This window comes from Siniperca chuatsi, linkage group LG10, assembly GCF_020085105.1.
Source record: "Siniperca chuatsi isolate FFG_IHB_CAS linkage group LG10, ASM2008510v1, whole genome shotgun sequence".
NCBI lineage: Eukaryota > Metazoa > Chordata > Actinopteri > Centrarchiformes > Sinipercidae > Siniperca > Siniperca chuatsi.
The window spans coordinates 20,126,108-20,147,857 of NC_058051.1; the positions used below are offsets into that span (position 1 = coordinate 20,126,108).

Consider the following 21,750-nt stretch of genomic DNA (forward strand, 5'->3'; position numbering starts at 1 on the left):
GTTTTAAGGTATTATGTAATGCTCCTGTTTGTTCAATGGGCTGCTCCAATCATGTATGTAGTGTTTATCTAAGTCCGTAATTGCAAATGGATCACATAAGACCTATAAACCAGTGTGTTCATCTGCATAAGCTGGTAATGATTCATGGTTTGGTGCGCTCAGAAGAATATAAGCATATGAGGCATTTAAATAAGGTGTATCATTGTGCCAGCATGATGTCAGTGGCTGCATTTGTTTTTAGCTACAGTATAATTGTGCAGGGCAACATGTTCTTTTTCTCAGGCAGTCCTTGTTTTGCTGCTGTTGACATAACTTGAACATTTCAGTGCCTCATTATTTTCAGTATTGACTTGCATTCTGTAAAGGATGCGTCCTTTTCGAGTGCAATCATTTGTCGTTGTCCTTGGAGATGAATTCAATCAAAGCATGAACAGTTAAACAAGACAAAGAGATATCGAGTTTCTGTGCAGACTTATTCACTTAAATTGTAAGACAATTGTTGTTGCCTTTTTCTGCTGATTGCCTCTCATCATACAGTAATAATCTGTGTACTTTCAACAGAATGAGGTTCTCTGGAATGTCAATATTAACTCCTTCTTAATCTCTTCCCCCTTTTTCCACTAAGTGGAAAAAGGGGAGATTGTTCCTGTATGTGTCTGTTGTCAGATTGGACCGTGTGGCTCCAGCCTGCTGTTCTGTTAAAATCCCTAATCTAATCAGTATCTTTGTATCAAGCTGGTTTGCAAATCCCACCTTCTTCTTCCGCATATATTTGATTAGACTCCGCGAATGCAAAATAGTCCTGTCAAATCAGCCAAGTTCAGGGTGGACCTCAAAGCTTAAAAACCCTGACCCTGATGCATCCTGCCCTCAGCAGAAAGTGATTTTCTCTTTACCATCTGCTGCAGTGGAGAAGGGGAAAAAAGAAACACACAACAGCACTGGGAAATGTCAGCTCTTATCTTGCCCTTGATAAGCAGTGAAGCTCACTAAGAGTCGATAACATAAAGCTTTATATTCTCAGATGCAAGAAGAATATTTTTCTGGAACATTAAAGCACTGGTATGTAGGAATGCATAAATGTATTTAAGACTTCTTCTGTTATTATTCTTCCTCTACTTAAAATGAATGCTTGGCTCATAAAGGGGTCTTGAAATTATGTTGACAATGTCCACAATATCTTAATACCAACTAGCTGCTTTATATTTTCCTTTAATAACATACTGTAATGGGATTTGAAATATACATTGAAACTGAAGACTTAACAATAAACAATGTCAAGCTCTATGTTAATTATTGAATAAATATTTGACATAAGTGACAGGGCAAGACGAGACACATGAGCAAGCCTGACTGCCACATTAATGCACTGAAATATACAACATTACAAAACGCAGCTCTGTAAACCCTGCAGCTGAAGTGTTTCCATAGCCTCTGTCTGCCAATTATGAACCCTTGAACCGAACATACACACATTTGTTCAGTATTTATTCTGCCTTTCAACAGCTTTTTGTTAGCATGGCTGACAGCCAGACTCTCAAATATGAATGAGTCAGTGCCTGGATAAAGATTCGAAGGATTGAGTCTTTTCTCTACCCGGCGAATTTGCAGTCTGGATGAGCTCTCTGTTGAAAAGAGTTTCAGACAGTGCAGGATTGTTTGCTTGTCATGACGAGGTGCTCAGCTGCTCCATATGCTCTGTATTCATAGTGATTGCACTGCATTATTTGAGAATCTCTTACTCAAAACTCCCAAAACCTGGTGAAATAGTGGTTTTATATGTAGCATAAGTATGCTTGTAGACAATATGACTCTAGCTTCTCTCCACTCAACCCATCTGGTGGATGTAGTATACCGTAAGTGTGAAGAGACAAGCACACCATCTAGTGGTTTAAGCCTAAACTGGAATGGTGAAGCATCCAATGCACTCTTTTTCTTTCCCCTATCACTAGTGCTAGTGCTACATAAAAGAATAAGAACAAACAAAAAAAAAAACAAATACTTTTAAAGAAAAACTATAACATATAGATTTATAGAATTAAAAATGAAAGAGAAAAAAACCCTAAAATGAAACATACTAGTAGACATAATTGCATAGTCAGAATTGAAGGCTAATCTCAGTACACACTCTTAAAGGAATAGTTCAACATTTTGGGAAATACGCTTAAAAAAATCTGATGCCGGACTGCTTAAGCACCTTAAGAAGGCTTGCTTTTCTGTTAGGCAGATTTATTTTACCTTTACACAGAGCCAGGCTAGCTGTTTACCCCTGCTTCCAGTCTTTATGCTAAGCTAAGCTAACCGGCTGATGGAATCAAGCATAAGTCTTGATTATAATGCAAACCCACTCTTCACGCATGTCAATACACAGAGAGCAGTGTGCAGGAAAGAGGGCTCGGGGTATGAACAGCTCCACGTCTCTTCAGCCTCTATTATCTGCGCTGATTGTGAACGGATTTCAATTAGGACTCACAGGAGTTAATATGATTGCTTGCTGTTTACCCTTTCTTGCTTCCTACCATGGAAGCCAATTATGCATGAGTAGCAGTACTGGACACTGCTAATGGCTCTGCTTCTCCCTTTGTGTTCACATTACTGAAGGATATGGTTTGTGAAATGAGATCACTACTGACTACTGTGCTATCAGTGATTGTGCTATAAAACATTATGGGCCAGAACATAGTAAATTGCGTGACGTGACTGTGGGGTAGCAGGCTGTCTGCTCTTCCCCTGCTCTTTTATCTGTTATCCTCTCATCTCCTTCCTCTTCTTTTCTACATTTTTGTCATCTCTTGTTTCTCTCCTCTTCTCTCATATCTTCTTTCTCTCTGCTTTGTTCATCCACTAAACCTTCCTCTTGCTCCTTTCCTTTGCTTCTTGCCCCCTCTCCTCTCATCTTCTACTTCTCTCCTTTGGTTTATCCTCTCAATTCTTATCTCCCCACATCACTTTTTTACACCTCTCCTCTCCACCTTTCATCTCCTGCTCTGTGGTTATCAACACAGACAGACAGGACATGAGCCAAGCCTCTAGCCTCTTCCCCTTCCAGTTTACTTATGGTAGATTGACATATCTTAGAAAATCCATTATGTCCTAATCAATAAGGATTCATTTACATAATATAGGGATTTCATATAAATCACAGCCATAAAATTAATCATTATCTTATTACTCAGGGAATCTATTGCCCATATATCATCAGAAATGCATGACTGCACGTGTGCGTGTCTTTGTGCATGGCCATGAATGCAGACAATTGGTTTTACCTCTGCTGTGCTGTTCTGTAAAGAACCGGTGACGTTGAGTGAATCAGCGAATACGACAGGAAGTAGCTAGTGTCAGTTTATGATCTATACAAGTATTAAAAAAGAGAAGGTAAGTAGAGAAACAAAATGTTGTCTCTCAAAATGAGAGATGAAAATAGTAATGTCTTATGCGGAGCAGGTTTATCTGACTGCACTCCACAGTTGAGATAGTGTGATGGATCCTGCAGCCAGCTGTCTTCGCCACCTGAGCCACGTCGCTGTCGCTGTCGCTGTGTTGCTGCTCTCTGCTCAGACAGACACTCGGGGACATGAGGGGTGATGAGCAGTTAGCAGTTCCATCAAGGATCTCCGGGGCCATCCGTGGAAAATGAAACCATCTCTGAACAGGTAACTCAATTTAACTCGTGGCCGCCTTCTCTGGAGCTACAAGCACAAATACTTTCCCAGCTGATGAGATGAGGTAACAGAGCATGGCCGGAGTCACTGAGTGCAACAGGAGAGGCCCGCTCCTCTCAAATTGCCTGGACATGGTCAAGGGAGGCTTTTCCACCACTTTTACAGATGGAGAAGCGGAGACTGAAGAGTAGAAAGGTTTTGGGTTTTCTCTCCTTCCTTTTCAATCAATAAAATAGACTGGCTTTAATCATGGAGCTATTGAGTGCTGAAGCTAGCAAAATGGAGAGTTGGTCTTCTGGAACCATTCCCAACTTTGCCCCTCGCTTCAAAGGCATTTGCCTGCACAGGAGGGAAAATGGTGTTTTTGGACTGAATCTATAGCAAAGCTGATCAGGTGCCAAAACTTTCAAAATATAGTTTTCAAATCCACTTTGTGCTCCATGCGTGGAAAAGAATGGCTTCTTTTCTAAAAGGATGTCTAAAAAAGAGCACCTTGTGGGAGTCTGTTAATGTTACTTTCCCCCCAGTGGTGGGAGAAATACTCATATCTTTTACTTAAGTCAAAGTAGCAATAAAGCAATGTAAAAATACTCCATTACAAGTAAAAGCCCTGCATTCAAAATCCTGCTAGTAAAAGTATGATGCATTACCACTCTGAAATCGATCTTCACATTTTGACAATTAGATAGATTAGCTCCATAGAGAAGGAGGTGTCACTCTCACACCGCTCATTAGAAATCACTCTTATTAGACCATTTCATAATTGTTCTCCAGCTAAATTATATAACGATCACACTGACCTTCCACAGTCCTACTTAGTAGTCTGAGTTGGTGCATTCATGAAAGTCATGCAGTTTAATGAGTGCAATTTAATGTGTGGCTCAATAATGCTATCTTCTACTCCATTATTAATCACAATAAAAAAGTTAGCTCTGTTAATTATTGCAAATGCGCTACAGTGAAAATGCCAATGTGGCTTGAAAGCCTCTAGGTATTTCAGCGGAAGTGATGTATTGTTCGCGCTTCTGGAAGAACTTCTAATAAAAATGTCTCCTGTTAAAATCAGCCACAACAGCAAATAGACGTGGCTTTAGATGTAGTACTATGTCTTTCAGTAAAGTCTGTATGACTCCATTAGAACACCTTTTTCACATTAGATGAAAGTTTAATGTTCCCTGTAGGCAAATTGGGTCATTACACCTTCATGTTAGAGGGAAGCTCTGAACATATAGCATGTATTGGCACCCCACATTTACTATAAAGGAGCAGGGGGTGTAATGAGAGAAAAAAGACTTTCCTTTAATGATGAAGTCCAAGTTCAAGCCTCTGTCACATTAGCACCTTTCCTGCTGAAGTGTCTTTGAGCAGGACACTGCATCCCTACCAGAGCCAGCTCTGCTGTTCTGCAGCTGAATCTGAGGATAATGGAGCCACAGAATAAACACAACAAGCGGACAGGCTCGTGTTGAACACCTGCAGTGATGCTCATTGATTATTCACTAACGCAGACACTAATTCTACTCGAAAACAAAATGCAAAGGAAAAATGATGTGATGCCGCCGGTTCTAACACTGAGCGAAGCAGGCATATACATCATGCCTCTTTCTGTCAGCCGCATGCTGTGAAAGTGAAACAGAAGATGAAAAAGAGGGGGGTAGGGGGGTCGGTATGAAAACAGGATTGAGTGAGACTGATCGTAGCCTGCAGAGGGCAACCATTAAGCTCACCAAATATCATTATCAGATTTTCAATAAGGTTGCAGCCATCAGATAGTGAATGCAGACAGGGTTGGTGCTTCTCCTAGCTGCACCAGGTGCAACATGTTTTTGCAATTCAATCTGGCTACAAGGCCATGAGGAGGCTTTACTTATTGCCTGGATCCCAGAACAAATCATAAACCCAGCAAATATCAGGGGCTGGGCTGCCTGGGGAGTGGCTGCAGGCTCAGGGGTTTGGATGTGCACTGTTGTTTGAGTGATTACACAATGATTACCACCCACTGCGTTATGCTATGTGTACGCCGCGGTACAAGGGCACTTGGGGGATTTACAGAGTAGTTCATTATCAAAATTTTAAATTGCTTTGCTGATAAAGTCTATCCAAAATGAAACCATATTTCAATAGATTATTTCCCCCCCTGCAAAGCCCCAACACTCATCACAGGCCAAAGCTAATGAGAGATAAGAAACTGGAGATAAGGGAATTTGGGCTTGTAGGTTGTTCTTTTACTTTATTGTATACTAACTGCTAAAGTAGCAGAAAGTTTATAAAAGACTAAATAGTCTCCATAAGCCAGCGTGTATCAACAGAGAGAGCGTTGGTTGGTTTGGATAAAATAAGAGAGGAGGGTTACCAAAGAATAAAAGTGGGAGCCCATCTGTCAGTGCAGTCTGGCTGCAGTTGGCCCTCGCCTCTCTGTTTTGATTATTTCCTTATCTCTCTCTCACTGGCTGGCGGTGAGTAACAGTGACCCGCTGGATTGCTTCCTAGACCATATTTCCTGGTCTGACTCCGGCATCGCAATCCATTACTAATGTCAGTGGATTTATTCTCAAGACTTAAAATCCCACAAAGCAGAAGAATGACTTACCAATAAAGAAAACTTGATAAAATAAACTGCCATGTTAAACATGTGGCTAACATGCAGGCATGAGAAGGCTAAATGTGAATGGTGTAGTATTTAAACATTAAATGTCCTGTATTTAATTACTTTTACGCCATTACCAAAACTGAAATGGAAAAAAAAAACCACGACACAACACTTGACACCACAAAGATAGACTTTGACTAAAGCTTAGATCAAACTGACTTTAGATGGACATCTAGATTCATCCGTTGCACAAAGCTATCTAGTTTTTGACTAGGTCAAATAGGACTAATTTGCCATGAATTCTGGGTAAGTTAAGACTTTTTTTCAAACTAAAAAACATGGCTGACTGAGCAACCAAGTCATACCGCTCAGCTCCCTTTACTCCACTTCTGCAGCAATACAAAAAACATCCAGGTGCATAAAATCTCAACACATTTTAGACCTGTGGCAGAGCTGAGCTGTTGTGGCTTCTTAATGTGATGGGGCTCTGTACTTCTGCTAACTCGTCAGTCAGACTATACTGCTGTATATTTCCTACAGATTCCTGCAGTTTCTAAAAACTCTTTCCCTTCTCATTACTCGCTCCACAACATTGTTAGTAATCCACAAATTATGAGCCATGCTTTCCTCTTTTTTTTTTTTTGTCATTTGGTGCCACTGGTCAGCAGGTGTCAGTGATTGTTACCATGGAAACACTTGTCAGCAGGTATCAGTGATTGTTACCATAGAGACATGGCTCTTAGTTCTGAGTTAGCCGGGGGGTAGGGTGGCTAACTTTTACTTTACCTCATATTAAAACTGTCTAACTTAAAAGAAAAATTAAGATTGGCCTAACTAACAGTACATACCAGTCTAAAATATCTTGTGAAACCGGCCAAAGACTCTATGGCAGACTGCCCCTAGAGTCCAGGGTGACATAATCACATTGCTTGTTTTATCAGATCAACAGTGCAAAACCCCAAAGATATTCAGTTTACTATCATATATGACAAAGAAAAGCAGAAAATTCTCACATTTGAGAGACATTTATTCTTGAAAAATCACTGAAACAATCCATCATTCTTCAATCATCTTACTTTGTCTTTTTAACAAGCAGTTTGTTTGGATACTTGCACAGTAGGCTATACTGCATATGCACAGCACTGCATGACTTTCAAAGATTGTACATCTCTTTAACACATTGCACACACGTGACTCTCTCACCATTTGCCAAACAATCACTCTTTGGCTTGTTACTCTACTGCTGTGATTTTTCTCCCCCTGGATCGTGTCCTGTCCAAGTAAACAGTGTCTTTGAAGTATTCTCCCAATGTTAATAGCCATTGCACCTTTAATGATGAGGCAACAGACAAGGCCTGGGAGAAATATTAGCTCAGCAAGGTCACAGCAGACAAGGACCCATCTGTCTCGGTGCAGCCTCGGTGGATCCCAGGCCCTTACATTACTGTGGCCCCGGGGCAGGGAAAATGGATCATCAATCAGATTTAGAGAGACTCTGGCCAATGCTGTCATTTTCAAGCAGAATAACACTGGTTTCTTCTCCTGTCACCTTTCGCAGGTAAATTCATAATGGCTAGTGATGTTAAACTGTCTCATGTATGGCGTCGCTGAGCCCAGACCTTCAGAGAGCTTCACATAGCATGACATCACACCAACATGCTACACTGCAGCACTCTGCAGCCGCCATGGTTTTCTGGATTTAGTGCAACACTGCAGTCAGAGCAGTAAAAAGAAAAATAGAGCAGAAAAATAAAGAAGTAATAGCTATTAATTTTTTATATACTGGTGAATATACCGCTGCTGTGTATTTGAGAGTAATTCCCTGTCATGGTCATGAAGTTTAAGTCTGTCAATAAACTCAATGGCCAATCACTTTGCTCCAACTTCAGAAATGAGACACCGTGTAAAACTGGATCAGCCATGCCTTTAGTGCAGCCACTTTTCTCTCTACACTGTGTTTTGCACACAGACACACACACTCACATACACGAAAAAACACACACCTCGACACTCTCCTGTGGAATTTGGTGTTGAGGCTGACACAGTAGAAATGTGGTGTAAACGACAGGCCTCTATGGCCACACGGCACTGTTGATAATGAGTCTGTAATCCATTTGATAGCCTATAAACAGGGTGAGATTCTTATGAGCCTCAGCCAGGAAAGACAGCCAAACAGCACCCTGAGGTAGACATTACCATAAAGACATAAGCATGAAGAGGAGCAGCAGCCTACTGCGGGCGGGTCACCACTGCTCGAACCTCAACCTGTTGGTGGATCTTTGCATAAGAGATGTATGAAAATGAAAGGGTGGGTGAAAAACCCACTCTTGCTGATTTCTGTCATCTTCTTTTCATGCTGGTTTTCCAGTCCCTCCAATCCTGGCTGTCTTCTTATCAGCCTTGCCCACCTATGAAGCCTCCTCTTAAGCAGCTCCTGCACGAAGAAAATGTCACGTTTGTCTGCCAGTGTAAATTTGCTTATCTTATACAGAAAGGAGCCCGTGAGAGGGAAGAGGTTTTCTCCACAGAACGGGGGCCTTAGGGGATCTTTTGAAAGCCAGTTCTTTTCTGCTCAGCATCCTTCTAATGTGACACAAATCCTTCCAACAGAGGAATGGTTTCTCCATCCTCAGGTTGCTTCAGGTACATTAGTTGTATTATTCTGCCCTGTATGCTATGTGTTGCGTTCAAGCACAGCGGAGAAACAGCAGGGGAACTCCGGCTGTTACTCCTGGCAGGGTGTTTAAAAACCTTGGCAGCAGCCCAAGAAGCAAGCGGGTGGCCAGGCCAAGCTCGCTGTGCTCAGGCATACTTTGAACCTGGTTCCTGCAAATCCAATACATTTTTATTCACCTGGAACTTGCTGTTTAGTTGACTTCCAGACCCAAACAGCATTATAGCAGGTCTGCTCTGCGCACTTCCCCAGCATTCAGCTCAGCTCAGCCCGGGTCTTTATACTCTGCATCACATCACGCTTTCATACTGAGTCCAAACATCCCTGTAGAATTCCCTCCCTCTGCACACAGTGTGATAGCGTGCTTTGTTCTCCCTGGCAAGGTGAATATCGTCAAGGGATCATTTTATAAGAGGAGGATTGCTTGGAAAGGACAAGAAAGGGCCTCAGGTGGAGAACCTCCCTCTGATGAGGATTAGTTTTATCCTGCATATGCAAATGACATTGATTAAGCCAGGGACAGTACTTCCCCTGCTTCAGTGTGGCATTCCTCTCCTGCAGGTAATCTCTTGAGAAAGTACTGCAATACAACCTTAGGAGACAATGCTAATGGCCAAAGATGAATTGCCATCATCATGATCATAATTTGTGGCTCACAGACAAAGGCAAATTACATAGACATGTCATTGAACAACTGGTGTTTATTTTTCCTGATCTGCATGCTGATTAGCATGATAAGTAACATACTTCTCTATTCCTAAAATGCACTGGATGCTACTTGCAGTCCTTGACTATAAAGCCTTATCGTCTCCCCATGCTGAGACTTTTAACGTCTTAATCCCTCAGCATATTGCAGGAGATTATCTTTCTAAAATTAACTAGCCCCTTGAGACTGCAGAGATAGCAGCTGCTTTTTTGCCACTTGGTGAGTTTTCAACAAACAAAGTGGCTTATTGCATACGGCAGAGCGTGCTCACATTAGCTTTTTAAAAGCTGTAAGATTATAGGACTATTGTGCTGTTTCCACTGTCGCTTGATTCATTCAAATAGAGGAAATGTTTGTGTGCAGATTGGAAGATTTTTTTGTTGCTGTTTGCTGTTTGGCAGCATATGTGCTCTGCATGTTGTCGCTGTAGTGGGATATAAAAATGGAGGAATTCTAAAGGGTTGCCAATCCCACTAGTCCCGGTGTGTCTGGCATTTATGAGAGGTAGTCAGTCTAAATTACTCAGCGGTAAACTTTAGCTGACACATCCTGTGGAAAAAAACACACTGCATCTTCTAAACAAAATATAGATTAATCATGCTTATGGCTGCGAGTAAACAAGATTTAATTAAAGCACATTGATTATAATTCTATTTCTTATATTGCCAAAAAGAACAAACTAATCATCCATGCAGCTGGGTTTCCAAGAAAGAGACACATGACTGGAATCTCAGGAGGATTTTTTATTTTTATTTCTACTCACCTTTTGTCATATATATATATATAGATATAGATATAGATATAGATATATATATATATATATATATATATATATATATATATATATATAGAGAGAGAGAGAGAGAGAGAGAGAGAGAGAGAGAGAGAGAGAGAGAGAGAGAGAGAGAGAGAGAGAGAGAGAGAGAGAGAGAGAGAGAGAGAGAGAGAGAGAGAGAGAGAGAGAGAGAGAGAGAGAGAGAGAGAGAGAGAGAGAGAGAGAGAGAGAGAGATGATTCCCTTGAAAAGGGAATAAGTCAATAATACTGTACATGGTCATGAGTTTCTCACTTTATAAGTCACCAGATGTCTGCAGCTAAATGTCCACTATTATAAGATATCAAGTAGGTAGGTATCAAGCAAGTAGGATGTGCACCAGCCAAAGGGATTTTTTACAGCTTGGTACAGATTGTTTTTACTTATTAGTTATTATTGTTCATTGGCTTATTACTAATCTATAAAACACAAATTAATAGATGATTAGATTAGATTAATAAAGCTATAAACTTGTAAGCCCCTTATAAAATATGCCTTATTATTATGCCTAATTATTAAAGTACTATTATTTATTACTACTAGTAGTTTAGTTCGTCCAAAGTCTTTAAAAGGTATAGGATCATTTTGATGACATCTGCCTCTTGTTCCTTTTGAGTTTTAATGCACCTGTCTGCTAAATTAATGTTAACTAATGTTATGTAATGTAAAGGCTCAAAGACTTTGTACTTATTGATCTTAGCTTGGCAGTTTTGTGACAACAGTGATGCTGGCTTTTATTCTGCTGCTGCATTAATGGGAAACTACATGCACAAAATTAATTCATTGTCTTCAACTTCTCATTCTTATTCAGGAGCCTGAGGAGTCTTTCGCAGCATACACTGGGTATAAAGGCAGGAAAACAACCTGCTACAGACTGCTAGTTTATCACAGAGCAATCACAAATTCTCATAATAAGTCATACTTACACTTATGGGTAATTTAGAGTCATCAATCCCCCTGATTTGCATGTGTTTAGACTGTGGGAGGAAAGCCTCCTGAACATGCACAGAACAAATGTATACTTAAACCTGATGTATCAGTTGTCAGCAGCAATAGATGACAATCTCAAGTATGAATTAGGTCATGGATAGAAACACTTTATTATTATAGATTAATACGTTTATAAACTAATTACGTGGACAAAATGGTCCACAAGCCTGCAAAATATCCCTTTACCTTATCTTGCTTCTGTGATTTTGAAATGCAGTGGCAGTAAATTACATTTAATCAAGTACTGCTTCATTTGACAGCTTTAGTTAATAGTTATCGACAGATTAGGATTACATGCAAAACATATGATGAGTTTATAAAATAGGATGTATTGCTATAGATTAACCCAGCAGTGTGTAAAATATTTTCCACCACTACCAACTACAACTGTAAAATGCAACTTAGATATTAATGCATCAGTAATAATAATACAATACTAGATAATAGCATACCACTCACAGAGGCAGTTTTTCTGCATTATGACTACTGTCACTTTTGATACTTTAAGTACCTTTTGTTAAAAATGCTTAAGTACTTTTACTTACGGTACTGTAATTAACAATATCAGTGTGTGACTTGCAATGGAATAGTTCTATATTGCAGAATTGTTACTTTTACTTAACATAGCAACTTAATATGTAACATAGCCAGTTGCCTCACAGAAAAGTCTGTGAATATGTAGAATAATTTCAGGCCCTATATAAATTTTCCTGCCACATTAGTCACTGGTCCATTCTCTGCAGGACTGACACCCTCCGCCCCCTTCACTGCAAACCAAAAAAAAGACGAGGACAGGAGTGAGCAGCTGAAGCCTACATAAAACGACATGAATGAGCCATCCACTCGAAGAGTAATAAGGGCTCGTATGGCTTTTTACCTGTATCAATGCTTGTGTGTGCATTGTTCCACTTCAACTCACTCTCTGGTAATATAAACTATTTTATAGAATGCATCTATTATCTGTAATCTGATAAAGATTTAGCAGCAGTGTATGGTTGCTCTGCCCCAGCCTCCTTTGTGTGCAGTAAAGCTGAGACTCAGACAAGTGAGTCATGTTGGAAGTGACAGCAGATATTTATCACTGCCACTGTTTATGGCGCAGCCTGCATGCACACTTTTTCTTTTTTTCCTGTCAATCTGAAGGCTTAAGCAGGGAAAGTTAAGCACTAATAAGACATCTTCAGTGTTCATCTCGCACACTCCTCTGTCAGATGAAGGAAGAGATCTGAGTGCGTCCTGGAGAGCCTCCCCAGTGATCACAGGGTGGAAACAAAGCCGATTGCTTAAATAAGTAAGAACAACCACAACCAACTGACTGGCTAGATGTGTTGCAGCGGTATATTTTTTTGCTTCATCAAGGTTTTAATGTGTGAAAATCAAAGACAGTTGCAGATTTTGCATCAAGTAAACAAAGTGGAGGCAATTGGGTTGCTGCTGTATGCACCTGCTTTTCAAAATTAAGACTTGATCCCGTTTCAGCATGCCTTTTTTCCCCACAGAAAACATGAAGAATAATTAAATAATAAATAATGGAAGCAGGAAAAATGTCATCAGTACCTTGACTTGATTAAGACATTTTTTCTGAAGTGAAAAATAAGAAAAATGTCTTCAAGTGTTCAGTTTGTACAATTTGTTCTGTTTAAAGCTTAAACATCCTTCAGTTTCTTTTTATCAACGTTTCCTCCGTTTGTGATCGGATTTTCTAAGCGAAGTTGATGAAAGACCTGAATTCTCCTCACAACAGCCTTCATGCCAAGAGTGTCCTAAAGATGTTTTGCATTCAGTGTACTGCTGCATACCATGTGAGTGTCTTGAACACGTTAATAAAATGCTGAAAAACATTTACTGCAGAATGAGCTGTGCAGAAATTACTGACCCTGAAGGGAATGAATTTCTATTTGCTTTTGGTCTCAGTCTGTGATCATGATATATCCTCATCCCTGCAGCTACGTTGTGATTGCTGAGGTTGTCTCCTAACGGTTTGCTGTTTACTTTCAGTGTGCTTTCAAATACATTGTGAACTTTGACACATGTTTTCTAAAAGCTTCCTGAGAACGAACAGGGGATGTTGTTGCTTTGCTGAACCCGGTCTCTCCCTTGTGCACTGCCATGTCTCTGAGGCCTCAAGGCTGAATCTACCAGCATATTTCCACTCTTAAATGAATGGAATTCTCTATTATTTAGCTGCTAATATGGCTCCTGATGGCCCCTAAAGTCTGACAGGATGAGCTCGTGTTTGATGCTTTCCTGCACTCTAGACCAACTCCGACGTAAAAAGGGGCTGACTCTGGCCACACTGGTCATTTTATCTGTTCTCCTCATTTCCTGCTAGTTGCATTAGCTTGCCCACTGGGGTTTCTTTTGGCACATTAAAACAGATTTGGGTTAATAATTGATGCTGCGATTTATGGACTCTAGTGCCTGAGGTTCAACTGTAAACCTCCACTTAAAAAGAAAGCATGCCTCTCATTCCTGCCTTTCCCTCAGAGTGCTGTGATTTATGGCTTCATTTTGATGGTGTGCAATTTATTGTATAAGAGTCTTTTGAAGAAAAGAACCAGACGTATCATTTTTCACACAACAGTCATTTTGATGTGATTATGTTTGAGTTTCAGATTTCTCGTTCACACATCAACTCAAGACAATGGAGAAAATATATTGATCTATGCACCGCAAGCAGGAAATCTACTTGTATTTGTGCAGTGCTGAGCTCCTGGCTCTTCTTTGATTAATTAATGTTACCATTAAATTAATGTTCAATGTCAACACCAGTTTTGACATTATGTGTAAAGGTCTATAGGATGTTAATCAATAGTATTACTTAGGTGATCAAAGAAGGTGTGATGTATGTGTAAGCATTAGGCTTAGCATTCATTAAAATCCTGAGGCTGTCAAGAATTACATGTCTCATAATGTTTGCCTGTGATAGCCTCTCTTTCTCTACACAGATATAGGCGTGAGTGTCATGTATTTCATCTGAATGTGTCTCTCAACTCATTCTGAGAGGAAGAATATAACTCATAGGACTCTGGACTCATAGGGTCCAGATTCTTGGATAGAAGTGCAAAGTCTAAAGGCAACTGGACTTCCAGTTGTCATTTTTAGCCATGCGTGCCTCATTCAGTCCGTCAGTCCACCACTTTGGTCCAGACCGAAATATCTCAACAACTATTTGGATGGATTGCCATGGAATATGGTACAGACATGCATGTCCTCATCAGGATAAATTTGAATAACTTTAGTGATCCCCTGACTTTTCATCTAGCACTATCATCAGGTCAAAATTTCAAGTTGTCCAATACTTTGTATTGACAAAATACCTGCACAACTGTTGACATTCCCATCATCCGGAGCTGTAATTTGTGTTTAGTGCTAGTTAGCAAATGTTAGCATGCTAACATGCTAATTTAAGAGGGTAAACATGTAAACATTATCTGCTAAATATCAGTATGTTAACATTGTAATTGTAAACATGTTTGCCTTCAGCTCAAAGCACCGCTGTGCCTAAGTACCGCCTCACAGAGCTGCTAGCATGGCTGCAAACCACAGGTTTGAGCTATCAGTGGAAAACTGTGGTCACTCACTCATTCGTGGATGTGGTCAGCGCTTGTCAAATGTAAACAAATTAGTTTTCTCAGTCATAGCTGCACCTTGTCTAATCGTATGCTTTTATGCAAATTAAGTTCAATGTAAAGGTCAGCCAACAACTTTGTTCAGCAGCAATATTTCAGTAAGACATGCAGCCAGGTGAGCAGACACAGTTGCAGGGTATGACATACAGTAGAAAGACTGAGCCTATATGGGATACAATTTAAAAGCACCTTGGCACTGGAAGGTTTTTTGCACATTAAGCATGATAACTTGCTAAAAATCTCAAAAACAATTTAGCAAAAAGAATCAGTTATGAATGATTATAATTCTTTTCCTTTTTCAAGGAAATTAATAAGAGAGAAGAGAATCCATTCCCAGCAGAACTGAATATAAAGCACAAAGATGCGTTAAGAAATGCACCTGTTTTCAATCCCCTGAAAAGAGGGATTGCTACCATTTCCAGCTCCATTTTAATTTCCTGTTTATTTCGCTCTCTGAAGCTTTGGGAACTCTGAAAGGATTTAAATGCCCTTCAGTCCCCGTGTCTTTCTCCCATTGCCTTTGATTTATAGATTTGATTTTCAGCTTGAAAGCAAAAAGGGAGAAATTCCAAAAGGGGAAAAAAACACCATCATGACACGGAGGATCTTAAAGTGAGCTGAAAGGTGAAGGAAATAGGAAGGATATAAAACGCCCATTGCCAGCTCCACGGATGAAATATGAGGAATTGTCGGAAACTATGTAACAAAACATGATATGTAGCAAATGAACTGGGCTTTATTCAATCCCTGTGCAGCCATAAGAAGTCCCATTCTGCTCTGTCTGTATTGTGCTGTGCCCTGTGTCGACAGGTCTCACTTTCACTTGACACTGTCGGGCAACCATTAAATGCTACAATACACAATCATTCCTTCCTCCAAACTCTTGTAAACAGTGTGCTCCCTGTTACTCTCTCACTTTGAGCAGTGATTCTTCAGCATGAGATGTCACTTAGGGATAGGCACCCTGACTTGACCGTGACTCTCCTCGTCTCCATAGTGGCTCCAAAACTAGCCGTGACTATCGTAACCCAGTAAGTATGAATATATGCGTTTTCTCACATTGACTCTCCCTCTACATGTGAGAGATCAGCTGGGATGGCTCAAAAAAGTACCCAGTGTGCCGACAGTGGAGCGTCCCTGGGGAAAAGGCAGCTTTTGTGACCCACAGTTCCAGCCACAGTGCTCCTATGGGACCACTGGGCCATGGGGAGTCCAAAGGGAGACAGACCATGGCTGAGAGACAGGAGGGATACTGGGGGACCATGGAAGCACTGAGCTCACTGAACAGATAAACCCAGGGGATTACTGTCCGACTGCATGCTCCTCAGGCTTGCACATGATCAAAATGGGGAGCAGTTTAACTTGAACCTCTTTTAATTGAGTACGGCCTCCAGCTAAAGGAGGTGGTGTACAGTGTATGAGGCAGCGACCATAAGTGTTGATTCAAGTGGAGGGCTTTTATACGTAAAGATAGTGATTTATTGTTCCACCTTGTGTGATAGCTATGTGCGGTAATTTGTAAGAGGTAAATTCCACCTAATGAGTAAGAGAGATTAACTCATGTGCATGATGAATTGCGCAGCGGCAAGTAGTGAAGCTAAGCAAATTCTTGTTCAAAATGTGTGTGTGTGTGCGCATGTGTGTGTACCTTTTGTGAATGCTTTTCAAACTCTGGTAGAAGACTGCAGGGGCACTTATCTGAAATAAGTAGGCCTGCCCTCCACTGCAGTCCTCGCTAGCAGCTCCATATGCTAATGAGCTGTGTAAGATGAAGAAAATATGATATTTGCAACACAAACAGCACTGCAGTTAATTCAAGCGGCATAGGCGTAATCCACTCGCATAGTTTTAACGACAACAACGTTTTTCCAAGTGTGAAGTTCACATGAGAAACGGAAGAATGAGCTCATTTGTGTTGCAATAGTACAATGAGCAAGTTTGAAGACTTGTGCAATGCAAATACGTCAGATGCTACTGTGGTGGTATGTGACCAGCTGCCAGAACGTAAATTAAAATTAACTAGGAGGCTTGCCTGCCAAAGTGAACGGGATGATGAGGTTATGATGTCTATCTGCAGTTTGTGCCTTATCTCAGTGTTGAGCATCCTCATTAATATGAAGATTGTTTTAGTCTGCCCATATTGGTCCGTTTAAACTTGCTGACACTTGGCTCTTTTTCGAGTTCAGTGTAGCTCTCCTTTATGTCACATCACGAGTGCAGAGCTATAATATATTTGGAACCCCAGTCTGTACTTTACGAAATGTCTATATTGCTGGACAATGTTTGCCATGGAGACAGAAATCTATTCAAAACAAGAACAAGCGACTGTTGAATAAAAATGGTAATCGTAGCTCAAAACAGTTCACCTGCACACATTGTACTGAGAAAATGTCCTGGTGTTTATCACAGTGCAGGTATTTTATCTTTTTCCAAAATTCTGTCTCTGGTTTGTTGTTAAAGAAATAACTGTAGATTCCCAGTAAAAAGGAGGATGCTTTCCTTTACTTGAGGGGACACAAAATGTAATGGCAAGATAATCACGACATAAAGAAACATGTAACTACTCAGTATGATTCAGCACTTTTCTTGAGGGGGCACGAAAATGGTGACTATAATGTAAGTAATTAGAATTAATGAGTAGTTTTGTGTCACTCAACAGCTGATTCAGAGTTAATCAAGAACTATTCATTAAGAAAGCTGTCAGTATGTTGATTCACAGAAACCAAGGAACTAATCATTACACACAGTCATTAAAGGAATAGTTCGACATTTTGTCAAGGACGCTTATTTGCTTTCTTGCTGAAAGTTAGATGAGTAGATCGATATTAAACATCAATGCTTAATACTTCTCAGACCCATCATCTTGTGTCCCTTTCAACAATACTGCAGAGACCACACATACCAATCAACAGCTGTCTGAGCTAAGATTGGAGATTCTTTCCACTTTTAAAGGAATAGTTTGACATTTTTGTAAATTTGCTCATTTGATTTCTGGCCGAGAGTTAGATGAAAAGATCAATAACCACTCGTAATGGAGTCTCTGCTGGTTGCTGGTAACCTCACAGTGATAACAGGACTCCAGGAAGTTACTGCGCCTAGCCAAGAAATAGACCACAACTTGTTGTCTTTACGCTTCAGTTTTTGTACAGGTTAAACAATTGAAGGTAAAATTATAAATTAGTGAGCTTTAGAGGTGCTGGTAGGTGAATTTGGTTACCTTCACATAGAGCCAGGCTAGCTGTTTCCCCCTGTTTCAAGTCTTTATGCTAAGCTAAACTCACCATCTAAACTCACCATCTGCTGGCTGTAGCTTTATATTTACCGTACAGACATGAGAGTAGTATCAGTCTTTTCATCTACTTTTAATGTAGTATCCTGAAGTAATTTATCATTATCTCATATGTAGTCCTCGATTCAGAGTTATTCAGGAACTCCTTATTGATTTTTAAATCATTATTTAGTTCCTGATTTGTTCCTCACTTGTTTCTTGGTAACTACTATTCTATCCTGTTGTAAAATGTTACAAAGCAATTATTTGCAATGGAAATGCATTTATTGGAGCTAACACACTATTTTATATTGGTTTCTTTTTCTTTTGGCAGATGAATAATTATGAAAGGTATTCTGGTCAGCTGTACCTGTCTCTCTATTCTCACACAGGCATGTCACACCCCCCCACCCCACCCACACACGGACACACACGGAGAGGGATTGTTATGAGTCATTCACAAAGACTATGAATAAAATCTCCTCCGTCACAATGCACCGTGGTAACTTGGTAATAAAAAATTCACAGAGGTCCAGAGCTGCCCATAAGGTCAGCTAATTAACAGACACGAGGCGAGAGGCATTTGCTATCACAATCAAATTTGTGGCTGAAGTCCTCCTGGCTAACTAACACAGCTGCACCCACTTATCACATAAGTCCAGTGGACCATGAGGTTAGCCATCAAAACAAAGGCCTAGTCACCCACTAATAGGGCCTCTGGAAGATTCCAGTACTGTGTGGGTGGGAGGTCAGCACCTTTGGGCCAGTTACTGCCACATATAATACCTCTGATCATTATTGCTACCAGACAGGCTCCCAATCAGGAGCAGGTACTTTTCACATCTGTAAGAAAGAAAAACAGCAGCAGTCATGGGTTAATATTCTTTTGGCTTTCCTTTTTCCTCACTTTAACTTTTTACTTGTCTCAAAGGCCACATCTCTGTATAACCATCTAAGCAGACTCACTGTCATATAACCCATGAGTTTTGAAAGATTGCCTGGGGAGAAAAACCTCTTGTTACAAAACTACCCGCTGCTGTTATGTATTCCAGTGGTCACTTGTGAAAGATAGACAGATAATACACATTTCAGAGTGTGAATGGGTACTGAGCTCACAGCAGCAACTTTACAGAGACATAATTAGAAGGGAGCAGGTATGACTGATGGATTACAATCATAATTGAGAGTGTGGAGAGTCTATCGTCCTAGCTGCAGTGCACCTGTTTTGTCTTTGGTAGAAACAGCAGAAGAGGTAAAAATTTGTCTTATCATACAGCATGCCTGTAGAATTACAATACTTTTTTTGTTGTTCTCTTCACAGGCGCTGATTCTGCTTAATGTGATGAAGAAAAGCGTAGATAGCCTGATTTTATTATTCCAAAGCAGATGGTACAAAATGAGACATGTGAGCCCAGCAGCTCAGTGACCTTCATGTTGCTAATCTAACATTGCCCCTACATTGATCTAACATTAACACCTCACCCCTCACAAAGTATGCACGACTCCAAAAAGGCTGGTGGCCTCCGTGCTTTCGAACAAATCACCCCGACATGCAATTACCTCCTGCTCTGGAGTCATTTCTTTCCTGTGGATACGACGGCCCTTTCATTTGAGTCTGGGAATTAAACAGGTTTCCAGGTTAATTAATTTGACAGACAGACCCCATTGTGCCTAGTGTCAGCCCAAAAGGAAACCTTATTGCCTCTTGTCCTGAAGGTTGACTTTTTATTGTTCTTTGATTCGTATGTCTTTAAAAGAGCACACAGTGCCAGCCCTGTAATTGACTTGAAGAAGACTGCATAGAGCAGACATGTTATTGAATGCTAGAAACAAAAGCTCTGGTCTCTCATAGGAGCCCATAATCTTTCCTGTGGGATTCATTGAAATGTAGTGCACCCCTGGCTTATGGAAAACAAGGCTGTATGTGTTTGTTTGGTCAGCTATATATTGAACATACACCTCTTCCATGATACATTCTCACTCTTCCTTGCTTGTTGCTTTCTTCATCATGGGATGAAGAAAGTGTGTGTGTGTGTGTGTGTGTGCGCATGTGTGTGTGTGTGTGCGCGTGTGTGTGTGTGCGTGTGTGTGTGTGCACACGTGACTGTGGAAAAGTGAGGAAGGAGAAAGAGAGACGATCCAAACTGAACTGTAATCTCAGTCTAAATCACAGTCTCCCTGAGGGAAAAACCCCTCTTCCTGGGGTTAGTCAGTGAATTAAATCATGGTGAGGGCCCCATTTTTCAAAAGTAACCTTTTCCATTGACAGTGTAAGTGGGAGTCAGGCTCTCACCACAGAGTCCGAGCAGTAGAATTAGTGTCTTGCGTGGCAACACCAGTCTCTCAGGGTGTCATTTGTAGGGGCTGTTGCTGCATTTTCCCAGGCCTGCCTGCCTGTCTCAGTGTGCTCACAGTGGAGGAGGCCATCTGCCTCCCTCCCCTCTCCCATCCCTCATTTCTCTCCTCAGCAGTCTCTTCCCAGCAGTTCCCACACAGTTTCCTTAAATGTATTTTTGGTGCATCTCATGAATTTTGGCCCCAGTGTACATTTTGCCCACCAAAAACCACATTAACATGCTTGGAGTTGGAAATGAACGATTTGCCTATTGAAAAATATTCATGCAATCAGTGCGGCTAATGAAGATAAATACACTACATGGCAGGATTAGGCTTGAATTAATCTCTATTCAACTTAATTAATTAGAAATGTGTCCATCCAAGCCTGTAATGTCAGTAGGACATGTTTCAATTAGAGCCACATGCCTTTTCTAATCCTTTAATTGAACAGAAACGAAAGGAAGGAACATGTTCATGAAATGGGATTCTATGCCTCATAATCATTTTCACGATAAAGCAACTCTCAGAGGCTGTTTATTACTCAAAGATCAAGCAACTTAACTGATTTATCCCATAATCCATTTACTGTTTCCTGTTTGACGGTTTCCCAGAGTGCCATTTTCCAACAGCAGTGCCATGGATGCCAGAGTTTGAAATGTGGTGGCTGGTTTAGAAGTGGTCAGTTTCTAAGGTTACTTGAAAATAAAGGCTTATACATGAATTATGTATCCACAGAGTGCTTTTCCCACACTGTAACCAACTGAATGAATACAGCAGTCATTAGTAGCGCCTAACAATGATTTTTTTTTTTGTTGAATTACACACAGAAACTACCTTTTTAATTAATGCCACAAATTGCCAAGTGAGTCCCTGGCTAATGCATGCCCAGAAAGGCAAATTATCATAATCTGCTTGTTTGTAAAAAGCACCATCTGTGCAATTAAATAGTTTGGTGATGATAGTGATTTGTTAGGAAGATGTGAGGGCCCCTTGCTCCTAAAGGTGTGGTTAATTCTCACCAGTCTGTGTGCCAGTATGCATGCCAGCACGATGTGTGTGTGTGTGTGGGGGGGCACAG

At 40.6% G+C, this 21,750-nt stretch overlaps 1 protein-coding gene across 1 annotated transcript in view; it reads left to right on the forward strand.

Annotated features, from left to right (window-relative positions):
* Positions 1 to 21,750, forward strand: part of LOC122883315 (metabotropic glutamate receptor 7-like) — a 95,062-nt gene that overhangs the window by 8,931 nt on the left and 64,381 nt on the right. The gene's annotated exons all lie outside the window — the stretch shown is intronic.